The sequence below is a fragment of the Ornithorhynchus anatinus genome, chromosome 7 (genome assembly GCF_004115215.2).
Source record: "Ornithorhynchus anatinus isolate Pmale09 chromosome 7, mOrnAna1.pri.v4, whole genome shotgun sequence".
In the NCBI taxonomy this organism is placed as follows: Eukaryota; Metazoa; Chordata; class Mammalia; order Monotremata; family Ornithorhynchidae; genus Ornithorhynchus; species Ornithorhynchus anatinus.
The window spans coordinates 70,602,776-70,613,518 of NC_041734.1; positions in this window are offsets into that span (position 1 = coordinate 70,602,776).

A 10,743-nucleotide genomic window follows, 5' to 3' on the forward strand; every position below is an offset into this window, starting at 1 on the left:
TAGGGTAGCTTTAACACCATATTTCTCCCAAAAGGAAAGACCGATTTGTCGCATCTAAATAACTAATTCAATTCGCCCAGCAGAATAAATTTTATACAAACTAAGGTTTTCCATCCCTGGCCTCTCTCTCTCTCGCCGCACCTATTCCAAAAGAACCTGTTCCCGACGATGGGTGACAGCACTTAAACATTATTATTATTATTTACAGCCCAACTGAACTTAAGACATCCCTGAACAGCTCAATGAGGGTCAATGAGTCTTATATTTCAATTTATGAAGTAATGAACAAACAACTTTCTAGCTGGGGGCAACCAAGAATCTTTTTCCTGAGTTACAACCTGCTGCACCACCCCACCTCCCAGCCCCAATACAAAGATCCACCCTCCCCAAAACAATCTCCTCATAAGCACCGTGGCTTAGAGGCAAAAGAATGGGCTTCCCAGTCAGAGGACGTGGTTTCTAATCCCGACTCCGCCATTTGTCTGCTGTGTGACCTTAGGCAAGTCACTTCACTTCTCTGTGGCTCAGTTCCCTCATCTGTAAAAGGACTGTAAGCCTCATGTGGAACAGGGATTGTTTTCAACTTGATTAGCTTGTTCCCACCCCAACACAGAACAGTGCTTGGCACATAGTAAGTGCTTAATAAAATACCATATTATTCTTTGTTGCTGAATTGTACTTTCCAAGATATTAGTACAGTGCTCTGCATACAGTAAGCACTCAATAAATATGATTGAATGAGTGAACCTCCTCCAATATGTCAGAAGAGACAGGAATGCCCCTGGTCCTTCCCTGATAGCCCAGTCCCACCACCCCACCGCTCCTCTCTCTCTCAGATGACTTCTCTGAAGGACAACAGCTCCAGGCACTGGATTTCCTCAGTTTTCACAGGCATGGACAGAGACAAGCCCAAGACTCCCCAGAATTTCAGGAGCAGTGTGGCCTTTTGGAAAGAGGGTGGGCCTAGGAGTCAAAGGACCTGGGCTCTAACCCTGGCTCTAAGCGTTGTCTGCTGTGTGACCTCGGGTAAGTCATTCAATTTCCCTGTGCCTCACTTTTCTCAATGTAAAATGGGGATTCAATTGTAAAATGGGGATTCAAAAATTGTTCTCCCTCTTAGACTACTAGCCCCATGTGAGAGGGGGACTGTTTGATCTGATTAACTGTATCTACCCCAGCACTTAGAACAGTGCTTGACGCGTATTAAGGGCTTAACAAATACCACAAAAGAAATCTCACAACTAAGCCGTAGCCTAGGGTTACCAATCCTCCCTCTGTAACTTCACTCCCCCACCTACCTCTAAATGCTGATTATATCACCTGTATCTCTTCTGCAAGCTCAGGGCTGCTCTACGGTAATAATAGTACCTTGAAGTCTCACAGAATTTTTAATTTTCCAAAGCTCTTTCCCATTACTTATCTCATTCCTGTCTTCACAAAATCTCTGAGGCAAAGAAGTAGCTATAATTATCCCTTTAGACTGTAGCTCACTGGGGCACAGGGAATGAGTCTGTTTACTGATAAATTGTACTCTCTCAAGTACTTAGTACAGTGCTCTGCACACAGTAAGTGCTCCATAATTACAATTGAATGAATGAAAGTTAAGGAAACTGATGCCCAGAGAGGTCAAGGGACTCACTTCAGGTGGCAGAGGAAGTCTGTGGCAGAGTGGGGACTAGAACCCAAGTCCCCTGACTCCCATACTGGTGCTTTCTCTCCTAGGCCAAGCTTCGTCTCTCAGAGAGCAAGCATCAGTCAGGGCAGTAGTGTCAGGCCCACACCCTAGGGAACCCTAAGCAGAGTTCAGCAAGTGTCAACTACAAGGGGCAGAAGCCAATGACCAAGTCACTGACACTCTGGGTACCCACCCATTTCCACCACAAAATCCATGTGGCAACACCTCACCGGCTCACCCAGGCACCCAGTGGGAAGCCCAGGGGCAGGAGGTTCATAGCTGTTGAGATGAAAGCAGTGTGGCATAGTGGATAGAGAGTGGACCTAGGAGTCAAAAGGTTCAGGGTTCTAATCCCAGCTTCACCATTTGTCTTCTGTGTGACCTCGGGCAAGTCACTTAACTTCTCTGGACCTCAGTTCCCTCATCTGTAAAATGGGGATTAAGACTGTGAGCCCCATGTAGGGCATGGACTGTGTCCTACCTGATTACTTTGTATCTACCCCAGTGCTTAGAACAGTGCCTGGCACTTAGGAAGCACGTAAAGAAAAAGCATAGGAACTGGGGACAGCAGGAGGGTGGGAAGGTGGGGAGGTGGCAGTAAGTATTAGTCTGTGGTGGTAGGAGACGAGGAAGAGAGGTGGAGATTTAAAGGTCAGAAATTCCTTTTTTTAGCCTTCTCCCCATCTGAGCAGCAGAATCCTGACCTCCTGTAAGAAAGCTCTTGGGCATTCTCAAACTTCCAATAATCTCCCCGCAATCATTGCTTCTGCACCCTCTTCTGCTGCCAGGGAACACAGATGGGCCTGATCCCGTGTCTTTCCTCCATCTATATTTCAGGTGAGAGGCCCTGGATCTAACTGGGCTTTGACCCACAACAGCCCAAAATCTCTGCAGAAAAGAAACATCCTATAAGAAAGGAAACCTGCCCCTCTGAGGGGAGAACTGAAGAGCCCTTAAAAAGCAACAGGTCAGATACAGGCCTCAGGAGAAATCTGAAGAGCCTTCAAAGGGATGCCAAAACACATAATGAAAGCTTTTTTAAATATATCCAATGCAGGAGATCAGCTGGGAAATAGTGGGGCCCCTGGACAACTGAGGGGAAATGGGGAAGGGGGGGAAAATAGAAGAGAGAAAGCCAAGAGCCTCAACACACTCCACCTTTTCTGAGGAAGATATTGAAAGTGCATTCCTACGTCCAATTTCGTTTTCCAGCAAAGGGGGTTGGAGAAACTGGATTTAGCCACTTTGACCGCACAGGAATTTCAAACTAAATGGACAAACTGAATTTAAACAAATCCCCAGAACCAGATGCTTTGTCCACTTGAGAGTCCTGAGGGAATTCAGATGGGACATTGCAGGGCTCCTGGGGGCAGGTGTTTCAGGGACCTGACCCTCTCCAGCCCAGCCTGAGAATCGCCTCCAGTTTCTGACAGGCAGGCTACCTTCCCTGAAGCCCTAGAAAGAATTCTCACTTCCTGCTCTCAGAACTGCCCTTGGAAGGAAGCAACCAAGGGTCTTTCCTAAGGGTTCCACGAAGGAAGCATGTCCTTGTGGAGTTCTTTATTACATCCTGCTTGCCTATTGCAGATCATGGCTTTGCTTCCTGGTTCTCCTGCCGTACTTGTGGTATTTGTTAAGCACTTGTTTTCTGCCAAGCATGGGGATAGATAAAAGATAATCAGTTTGGACGCAGTCCCTATCCCACATGGCGCTCCAAAATTAAGTGGGAGGGAGAACTGGTATCAAATCCCCATTTTCAGATGAGGAAACTGAAGAACAAAGAAATGATGTGGCTTGCCCAAGGTCACATAGCAGGCAAGAAGTGCAGAGGGTTTGTTAAATGTTGTTATGGCAGTTGTTAAATGTTTACAATGTGTATCAAACATTGTTCTAAGCACTGGGGTAGGTACCAGTTAATTAGGTTGGACACAGTCCTTGTTCCGCAAGGGGCTTCCAGTCTACATGGGAGGGAGAACAGGAAAACTGAGGTACATAGAATTTAAGTAATTTGCCTTAGGTCACAGAGCAAGTAATTGGCAGAGTTGGGGTTATTTTTATTGATTAATAACTATTAAATGATTATTAAAACATTAATCTTATGAAGAACAATAATGGAAGCTGTTGAGTGCTTACTGTGTGTCAAGCACAGTTCTATGTGCTGGGGTAGATATAATTAATCAGGTTGGACATTCATTCATTCAGTCCCTGTCATTCATTCAATCATATTTATTGATTGTTTACTGTAATAATGTTGGTATTTGTTAAGCATGTACTATGTGCAGAGCACTGTTCTAAGTGCTGCGGTAGACACAGGGGAATCAGGTTGTCCCACGTGGGGCTCACAGTCTTAATCCCCATTTTACAGATGAGGTAACTGAGGCACAGAGAAGTTAAGTGACTTGCCCACAGTCACACAGCTGACAAGTGGCAGAGCTGGGATTCGAACTCATGACCTCTGACTCCAAAGCCCATGCTCTTTCCACTGAGCCACGCTGCTTCACTGCTTACTGTGTGCAAAGCACTGTACTAAGCACTTGGGAGAGTACAGTACAACAACAAGCAGACACATTCTCTGCCCACAACGAACTCATAGTCTGTCCCACATGGGGCGTACACTCATCCCCATTTTACAGATGAGGTAACTGAGGCACAGAGAAGTTAAGGGACTTGCCCAAGGTCACATTGCTGAGAAGTAGTAGACCTGGGATTGGAAGTCAGGTCCTTCTGACATCCAGGCCCAAGATTAGAACCCAGGCCTCCTGTCTCCCAGGGAAGTGCACTTTCCATTAGACCTCACTGCTATTCTGTGGATTGTTTGTTCTGGCATTTCCCTGCTGGTATTCCAGTTTCACTGATCCTAAACTTAATTACAGCATCTACGAGTCTGCCAGGTATTGAAATGAAACACTTTGGTCTGTAATTCCTAAAATCCCTTTTGGAAACTCTTTATGGTGGAAGACTCCATAGGGAAGCAGCATGGCCTAGTGGAAAAAGCACAGGCCTGGGAGTCAGAGTACCTGAGTTCTAAGCCCCTCTCTGCCAGTTACTGCTGTAAGATCTGGGACAAGTCCCTTAACTTCTCTGTGCCTCAGTTACTCATCTGTAAAATGGGGATTAAATCCTCCTCCCAATTTAGACTATGACCCCCATATAGGACAGGGACAATGTCAACTTGATTATCTCATATCTACCCAAGCTCTTAGAACAATACCTGGCACATACTAAGCATTTAACAAGTCCTATGTAAAAAGGACACATTGGCAATTTGCCTACACTCTTGTGTAATGGCATAATAAGTTACTTGTCCCTTCTCTGACTTCTGCCATTCTTGTTTGACTTTTAATCTGCCTGGACCACTACCCATTTTGCCCACAACCTACTTGCTTCTCTGCCCTCCTCACCTCATCTGCTTGTCCTTCCCAGGATGGCCTGGACCCTCATCTCCATGGGGCCCTTGGACTGCCCCTGTATCTCAATGCCCAGGCTATAATATGTAACCTATCTCTAGACTGCAACCTTACTGTGGGCAGGAAACATGTCTATCAACTCTGTTATATTATAGTCTCTTAAAATGTTTAGTATAGTGCTCTTACACAGTAAGCACTCAAATACCACTGGTGATGGTGATGATGATTTCAAATGGCCGATCCCCCAGCATCCTGGCAAATTACTAATGTAACACCCATTCATAAGAAAAGCTCCAGATCCTGAAATTAGATACTGTGGCCTCCAACTCCTTTACCTGGCAAACTTAGTAGACTCTGTAATTAAGTTTGGGCACAGTGAGCAATTAGAAAAAAACAAACCGTTGGAAGAAAGTCAACATAGTTACTGGAAGGACATAACTAGCTTCACTCATCTGCTGGAGTTTTGGAGGAGAAATAAACATGTAGGCAGTAGTAATCACACCTATTAAGCTCTTTATTTTATGCAGAGCACTGAACTATTGCACCCTGTATTCACCCCCACAGCACTTATGTACATATCTGTAATTTATTTTAATGCTTTCTTCCCCCTCTAGGCTGTAAATTCCTGGTGGGCAGGGAATGGACCTAGAACTCCCAAGTGCTTAGTACAGTGCTCTGCACACAGTAAGCACTCAAATACAATTGATTGATTGATTGAACTAAGCAGTCATAAAAAATACAGCACAGCAAGGAGCTAAAAATAAGGGAGGGGAGAAGGGACAGGTGACAGGCATATAAGAAAAGTAGAAACAATAAAAACTATTAAAGTCAATGACAACAATATGTACAATGGGGTATATATATATGTGTGTGTATATATATACATATATATATACACACACACACATACACACACACCTTTCTCGCTGTGCCTCAATCTTGTCTAGCTCGCTGCCGACCTCTCGCCCATGTCATTCATTCATTCATATTTACTAAGAGCTTACTGTGTGCAGAGCACTGTCATCTTCCCTCCTCAAATCCGACAGACCCTCTCACTTTTAAAAATCTTACTGAAGCCTCATTTCCTCCAAGAGGCCTTCCCTGACTAAGCCCTTCTTTCCTCTTCTTCCTCTCCCTGTGCAATACTCCCTTTATTCATCCACACTCCCAGGCCCACAGCATTTATGTACATATCTGTCATTTACATATTTACACTAATGTCAGTTTCCCCCTCTAGACTGAAAGCTTCTTTTCATTCATTCACTAGTATTTATTGAGCACATACTATTTGCAGAGCACTGTACTAAGAACTTGGAATGTACAATTCGGCAACAGAGAGAGACAATCCCTTCCCATTGATGGGCTTACAGTCTAATCGGGGGAGACAGACAAAAACAACAGCAATAAATAGAATCAAGGGGATGTACACCTCATTAACAAAATAAATAGGGTAATAAAAATATATACAAAAAAATTAGCACAGTGCTGAGGGGAAGGGAGAGGGGGAGGAGCAGAGGGAAAGGGGGCAAAGGGGGCTTAGCTGAGGGCAGGTGAAGGTGGGGGCAGAGAGGCAGCAGAGGAAGCAGAGGGAAAAGGGGAAGCTCAGTCTGGGAAGGCCTCTTGGAGGCGGTGAGCTCTCAGTAGGGCTTTGAAGAGAGGAAGAGAGTTGTGGGCAGGGAATGTTTGTTGTTATATTGTACTCTCCCAGGAGCTTCGTACCCTGCTCTGCACATAGTAAGCACTCAGTGAATATGATTGAATGGATAAATAAATGAATACACAAATGTATACACACACACACAGAGAACACAATTGGGGAAAGTCCTTTGACAAATTTCCTCATAAGATACTTGTATAAACAGTTTGTGATCATGAGATAGGGAAGGAGGAAATAATCAGTCATTGGTGGAACTGACTAGAAGTGAGGAAATAGTGGGCAGGGAGAAGAGTAAATAATGAAGTACCCCTTAGAGTGGTTTCTTTTGCCATCTTAATAACTGATGTGTGAGAGGAAACCTGAAGTGAAATCTTCAAATACAGACAGATGTTGTCCTTAGATATACGACAACTGATTCCTGAAAACTATCTTAAATTCACGTGCTTTAAGCCAAAAGCAATTTTCTTATAAGAACAAATGTCATAAATGGGGGATCATTTCCTGACCCAAGATCGATACCCTATTTTTACCCCAAATCATCTACTCGATGAAAGATGAATGATAAAGATACATTCATGTGTTCATATTGAGTCAGAGAGGTTCCACAGTATTGGAAGTGAAATGGCCATGTTGACCCTCCTGGTGTCTACAATCAGTCAATTAATGAGTCATATTTAATGAGTGCTTACTGTGTGCAGAGTATTGTATTACGCCCTTGGGAGAATAGAGTACAATATAACGGAGTTGGTAGACACGTTCCCTGCCACAGTCTAGTCCACTAAGTCTAGTCTACTAAGACTAGAGAGTCTACTACAGGCTAGAGAGGAAGACAGACATAAATATAAATAAATCAGTTACAGATATGGACATAAATGCTGTGGGGCTGAAGGTTGGCTGAATAAAGGGTACAAATCCAAAAGCAAGGAGACACAGAAGGGAAAGGAAGTAGAGGAAATGAGGATTTAGTCAGAGAAGATCTCAAATAATCAAACTCCCTCCTTCCCGCCCCTGCACATTCCTCTTTAAACTTTTCCCTTTTTGCCCCCCTCCCCCTTGCAATGTGACTTTTAAAATTGTTTCCCCCTTCCCCACAGCAGCTGTGTGGCCACCACCCCCAACATCCCCAGAGCTAATGGCATAAAGGAGACTAGTGTTGTAATATTGAAACCCACGTATGGTAAAGTCAACCAGGCTTCAGCTGTGAGTGCCATTTATCTTAGCTCCAAATGCTCGAAGTTGAAGTCAGCTTGGAGAAGACATTAAACTCAGGCAGCTGGGGATGAATTTCAAGGAGATAGAACGAGACTGAGTGGACAGATGAGTTCAGCGTGAGTAAAGGCAAAGCAATGTTTCTATGGAAAACAACCATCCAACTTTACACAACTCAGAAAAAGAATCTTGGAGTAACAGTTGCTGTTCTTTCAAATTAACCACCCATTGTGCAGTGGGAGGTTCAGGGGAAGAAGTTTTATTGTCCACAGGCTGACTCACTGACTAGGATTTCCACAAACCTCCAGGGAATCAGGCAAGCTCCAGAAGCAGAGGAGCAGGTGTGGGGCTGATCACCTCAAGAATGGTAGTGTGAAGGGGTTAGGGGTAGGGGAGGTGAAAGAGGCCCCTGTGTCAGAGCCAGAGAGGTAAAGGAGATGAGAGGAACAAGTCAGGAGCTCTGACTCCCAATCCTGGCCCTGCCGTTGACAAATTGGTCACTTCTCTGTCTCAATTTTCCCACTTGAAAAGTGGGGAGGGTAATACCTGCTCTTCCCTGGCTCTCTGAGCTGATGGAGGGAGGATCAGTGAACCCATGAACTGACATGTGCTTTGGTAATACAAATGGGCAGTAAATTCAAGGTAGATGTTCTTGTCACAAGCCCCCAGTTCTTACCAACCAGGATCTTCCTGGATTGGGGAAGCCTCAGTAAAATGTAGTTGAAGTCAAACCACACCTGGGATCACTAGGGTTACTGTGGAAAGTTTTTACTTAGTTTTACCAACATGCAAGGGAATGACACATACATACACACACTCAGTCCATCACCTCAGGGTCCAATACCAGTCTGTGGTCCAAGGAGCCTTTTCTGCCAACGTTTCTTCTTTCTGCTTCCAAGTGCTGCTGCCACCTGCTACTCTCAGTGTACTTGCTTCTACACCTAATGTCCCCTTGCTTCTTCCAGGTGCCCCCTCACACTTTAAAGCAATGGCCTTTTACCTGCTTTGGGTGTCACAGCTGGGGCTCTACATAGCAGGCATTGATTGGTTCAGGCCCATTACTGGGTAGAACAGGGAGAGAAAGCCACACCTCTCTCCACTCTCCACCCCCACTGCCCCGCAATCACCTGTCTCAAATAGAGCACCTCAGTGTCAAACGAGTCTCTTGTTTTTGTTGTTCACAGGATTACAAACAGTCACTAAAAAGACAGCTTGTTGTGGGCTCACCATAGTTCTCACAACTGACTCCAAACCTGGACAGGAGGAAGAAGGGAAACTGAAGTTTGATTCAGCTGAAGATGTTGGCCACCTGTTCTTGCCCATCTTCTCCCACGGGCAGGGAAGGATTTATGCTTCAGCCCAGGTCTAGGGCAGCAGAGTTTGCCATTGGCTGTTAGCCTTCCCCTCTGCTCCTCTTCCTCCTCCCTACTTCCCCTGGCCTGCAGTAGTGCAGACACGGGGGTCTCTAGCTCTCAGCAGCCCTGATCAGCTCTTCCTTCCCATTCACCTTGCTGCTTTTCAAACTCCTCTGTGGGGGACCACAGCGGTCCTGCTGGCATGCCTGGATTTGTCCTTCCCACCCTTCAGGTGGCCTTCTTCAGGGGGACCCATAGTTCCATCTTTTACTGGAACCTCAGTGCTGGATTCAGCCCTCCCAGCCTTCAGGAGGCTCTTTTCAGCAAGGCCCACACCTCCATCCCTCACTGGGCCCGAGGGTGGCAAATTCTGAAGTTAGCCTTCGCCCCCAAGGCTAGAATTAATTCTTGTTCCAGGCCACCAGAAGCAGTGTTACCTAGTGCTACCTGTATTCTAATTCTAGCTCTGCCACTTGTCTTTTATGTGACCCTGGGCAACTCACTCAACTTCTCTGTGCTTCAGTTACCTCTTATGTAAAATGGGAATTAAAACTGTGAGCCCCATGTGGGACTGCATCCAACCTGATTATCCTGTTTCTACCCCAGAGCTTAGTACAGTGCCTAGAACATAGTATGCACTGAACAAATCACATAGAAATAAAAACAGGTACTCTGAAAACCAAAGTGTTGACTGGAACTGGCAGGGCAGGCTGAGATCAGAACTGAGGAAAGAACAGAGCAATCAATCAACCAATCAGTGGTATTTATTGAACGCTTACTGTTTGCTAAGCACTGTACTAAGTGTTTGAGAGAGTACAATATAACAGAGTTGGTAGACATGTTCCTGGCCACAAGGAGCTTACAGTCTAGAGGAAGAGACAGACATTAAAACACATAATGGATGTTTTAGTAAGTGCTGTGGGACTGAAGATGGGTTGAATATCAATGCTTGAAGTACAGATCCAAGTGCATAGGCAAAACAGAAGTAGAGGGAAAAGGGAAAATGAGGACTTATACGGGGAAAGCCTCTTATAGGAGATGTGATTTTAGTAGAGTTTTGAGGGTGGAGAGAGTGGTATTCATTCATTCATTCAATAGTATTTATTGAGCGCTTACTATGTGCAGAGCACTGTACTAAGCGCTTGGAATGAACAAGTCGGCAACAGATACAGTCCCTGCCGTTTGGCGGGCTTACAGTCTAATCGCAGTGTGTCTTATGTGAAGGGGAAGGAGTTCCAGCCCAGTAGGAGAGCATGGGCAACAGGTCAGTGGTGGCAGATGATAGTACTAAGGGCTGGGAAATATATGGGTGGGGAATTTTATGTGGTCCCTGTCCCTTGGGGGGCTCATAATAATTAAAAAAAACCTTTGACTCGGTCCCTCTGAAGACAGATGCTCAGCCCCTCAGGTGGGATTCCAGGATCAGACAGACCTTGGTTT